This window comes from Lactuca saligna, chromosome 5, assembly GCF_052625555.1.
Source record: "Lactuca saligna cultivar CGN05327 chromosome 5, ASM5262555v1, whole genome shotgun sequence".
Lineage (NCBI taxonomy): Eukaryota > Viridiplantae > Streptophyta > Magnoliopsida > Asterales > Asteraceae > Lactuca > Lactuca saligna.
Window position 1 is genome coordinate 229,997,263 of NC_136421.1, and position 4,594 is coordinate 230,001,856.

At 24.1% G+C, this 4,594-nt stretch overlaps 1 long non-coding RNA gene across 1 annotated transcript; it reads right to left on the minus strand.

The window, feature by feature from the left end:
- Window positions 1-1,262: 1,262 nt before the first annotated feature.
- Window positions 1,263-4,006, minus strand: LOC144997297 (uncharacterized). The gene is made up of 2 exons (XR_013659763.1): window positions 3,628-4,006; window positions 1,263-1,538 (listed from the first exon to the last, which is right to left on the minus strand). It is a non-coding gene; the product is annotated as an uncharacterized LOC144997297 (long non-coding RNA).
- Between the last annotated feature and the right edge of the window lie 588 nt (window positions 4,007-4,594).

Below are 4,594 nucleotides of genomic sequence, written 5' to 3' on the forward strand. Positions count from 1 at the left end.
ATATATAGGGTTAGGTTCATTTTAGACCACCTATATTTTGTGAGACTGTGAGACGCATTTTTTTATTTTTTTAATTTTTTTTTAATTTTTTTTAGTTAATTCATGTTCCGAAAATAATATTTAAAAAAAGAATTTTTTGATTTTTCCATTTATTTTGCATTTTAAAATTATTTTTTGAATATGTACAGTGTAATATTCTATTTAGAATATTTTACGTATTTTTCAAAAAAAATAGATTTTTTTTTATTTTTTTTATATTTTTTTTAGTTAATTCAAGTTCCAAAAATAATATTTAAATAAGAATTTTTAGATTTTTCCATTTATTTTGCATTTTAAAATTATTTTTTAGAATATGTCAGTGTAATATTCTATTTAGAATATTTCACGTATTTTTCAAAAAAAAAAAAAACGGAATTTTTTTTATTTTTTTTTATTTTTTTAATTTTTTTTTATTTTTTTTAGTTAATTCAAGTTCCGAAAATAATATTTAAAAAAAGAATTTTTGGATTTTTCCATTTATTTTACATTTTAAAATTATTTTTAGATTTGGTCTCACGGTCTCACAAAATTAGAATGGTCTCAAATGAACCTGAATCTATATATATATATATATATATATATATATATATATATATATATATATATATATATATATAAAACCTTTAAAAATTGCTATTATAATCATTTTCTTTTTATTTAATTACTCAGATTGAAAAACTAATTTGTTTCGAAAAATATTGTCCAAAAAGAATTCCAATTATCACATATCTTTGATTTTCTCAAAATAACTTGAATATATATAAAAATGGTTCTTAGGGTTCTTAATGAGAACCTAAGAATGATAAGAATCCTAAGAACCATTTTTTAAATGCTTTTAATTAAAGATACTTTGGACAAATCAAACATTCATAGTATATTGGGCAAACTTTTTATTCGCTAGTTTACAACTAGTTGTCACTTGTTGTTGGACAGCCATCGAAACACTATCGGATTGTCATTGGACTACTGTTGGACTAACACCAAATTATATAGCATTTTCCGATCATATTCTCAACTTAATAGAAAAAACATTATAGTTCTCATTTCTTTGGTAATACTTTTTAATACATACCATTTTATTTTTGCTTTCAAATATACAAAATTTTATTAAAAAAAAATAGATTCGTGCCTTGACAAATTCAAATTTCTCTTGTTTTTGAATCATAGATTTCTTTAAAAAAACATATTCTGTATAAAACATATTCACAATTTAAAATATCATATTCACAATTTAATAAACACATTGATTCACTAATACACACTTTAATGTTTTCATGCATACATTCATTTATATTTTAACATAAAGTTTATAGAACGTATACAACTTAATACAGTTTATTTTTAATTTATTACATAAAATTAACAATATAACATAATACAATTCATTATACACTAATTCACATATTCAAAGAAGTCAAACTCAAGCTTAACCACCACTATAACTAACTATTACCACATGCCACCACCAACCATTTTTGCCACCTTCATAGCCATTATTCCTTAAAATCAAATATGTATATAAAATCATTGACATCTTAAATACTATATTCATAATTTTATAAAGTCATTAATTCACTTATTTAGAGTTTAATATAAAATAGCTATAAAAACTAATATATTCTTACATATTTATACAACATAAAAAATACATATATTAATAATTTGGTGAAAACAAATTCATATATAAATTATTCATATTTTAACAAAAAAATTCATTAAAAATTCATATCTTAATATAGTCAATTCATGGTTCGGTACACAACATTCACTGCTTAATATAATAAAATCACATTTTAATCCACAAATATTATACATTCACATTCATATTTTCAATGTAACACTTACATTTATATCTTCAAGTATATATGCTAATGTTTCTTTCAAAATTTATTTATATAAATATCCACAATTTAAATTTTACATACTTTATTTAAAAATAGATAAAATCATATTTGTGTATAATATTTCTTCAATCTTATATTTCATAAGTAAACAAAAAAATTATACAAAAACCACAACTTAATACTAGTAAATGCGCATCTTAATATATCCAATTCACAATTTAATACAAAAAATTCACAGTTTAATATAAACAATTCACGGTTTAAACAAAAAATTCACATCTTAATACAGTTAATTCACAGTTTAAAACACAAAATTAATAGCTTAATATAGAAAATTCACATTCTAATACACAAAAAAATATGCATTAACAACTATATTATCAACTTAAACTCTTAATATAGTCAATTCACAGGTTAATATACAAGATTCATAGCTTAATGCAATCAATTAATTCACAGTCTAATAAATAAAATTCACAACTTAATATAGTCAATTTGCAGTTTACACAGAAAATTCATAGCTTAATGAATTAAATTCATAGTCAAACACAAATATCAAAACTTAATACACAAAATTCATAGCTTTATATAGTAAATTCACAGTTTAATAAAAAAAAGTATGCAGTGACAACTTAATAACTTACCAAATTCCATTGAGGCATTTCATCAAACATCATATGTGCATCTTTTTTTTTTTTTTTTTTTTTCCAGAACTTCCTTTTGCACCATCACTGGATACCATATATGATGTAGTGGTGGAATTACCGCCAACCACCATAAAATACACCAACTTTGGTTTTAATTAGACTATGCATATGAAAATTCACAAAAAAAAAAAATGACATTCATTATACTATGAATGTCAAATTAATATCATTATTAATTTTATAAAACATTGAATTTCTAAAATACGATATTCATTATATTGTGATTTTAAAAAAAAATAACATTATTAATTTTACAAAAATTATGTTTATTGAAAATTGTCAATCATTCACAGTTGAACAATCTGAAATTGCATTATTAACCAACAAATAGTATGAAATTACATATTATTCAATTGTGAAAATCATAAGTTTTTTTTTATTCATGAACACAACTTATAATTTAATTTTACATTATATTACTAAATAACTAAAATTCATTACATCCAATCGTTCTCATTATAATGATTATAAACAACATAAACATTAAAAGTATCATAAAAACATATAACACAATTGATTATTTTCCAGCCAACATCGGTTTCAATTCCAAGCTTTATCTTCTTTGTAGAAAATATCAATTAATGAAGTCTGTATAGTAAATACTATTAAAAAAATAGCACCACTTTCTCGTTAAATAAACAAGCACATGGAAGCATACTTGCATTCATTTCATTAAAACTAAAATAATCACAGTTGTGTAAACCAAAACATAGACCTGTTATTCCTACTAATATAAAATTAGGTATCACAAGCAACAAGGATGTGTAAAATCAAAAGCTATTAATTAGATAATAAATTGTTACTCCAAATTGAACACCACTTTTGATATTGATCTAGAAAGTAGAAACTAATATGCTTTCTTATTTTATTCATTGCCATATTTCATTACATCACAATACAGTGATCTCAAATTTGGATCGAAAGCTTTTATATAATAAACAAATGATGTATAGAATCTATCAATCACAGTTAAAGAGTTTTTATTTAAAAAACAATTGATGTCTAAAATCTATCAATCATAGAGCTTGATCGAATACCTTACTCTTCAGTTTAGATCCAAGTTGTTGGAGGAGGATGACTACGGTGAAGAAGAGGAGCGGCGACAGAGGAGTTTGCGACTGGTGGAGAAGGGCAGTGGTGGTGGATTTTGTCTAGACCTAAAAGGTATTCCTGATAGCTAATAAACCTCACTTTAAACTTCGACTTAGATCCGAGTTGTTAGAGGAGGGAGACGGCAATGAAGAAGATGAGCGACGGAAGTGGAGGTTGCGATTGGTGGAGAAGGATATTGGTGGAGGATTTTGGCCGATGGTAGAAGAAGCAAAGGGGAAGAGGAAGGATGGGATTTTCTGGAAAGCTGGAGAGGAAGGAAAAAGAGGGGTGTATGTTCAAGAAACGAATTATAGAAATTGGCTAGTCATTTTACTACATTTACAATAATGCCACCATTCGTTTATTTTAAGCAACTTAAAATGGTTCTCATGGTTCTTAATTTTTAAGGTTTATCATTTGATTATATATATATATATATATATATATATATATATATATATATATATATATATATATATATATATATATATATATATATATATATATATATATATATATATATATATATATATATATATTGATCGAGGTCATTGTCTCAATAAAAAATAAACCAACTAACCTAAGTAGATAGGGTAAGTCGGATCGAATCCACAAGGAGTTCGTGGTTAAACGTTGTGTCAAAGTAATAAATAAAGAGAAAAGTATTACTGACAATTGTCACAGAAAAGATTAAAGTAAAAAATCAAACAAAAACTTGGAGATTTATTAATTAAAATGAGAAAACTAGAGTACTCCCGGGTCAGTTATAGACAGTTTAGATTCACGCACTTTCTTCCCTAGAATCCTAATCCAGTTACTTAGATGCAATTGGGGTTTATTAACTTGTAACACATAGTTTGGGTACATAATATATTCATTCAACTAATTGTCTTAATCCTTTATGTCTAAATG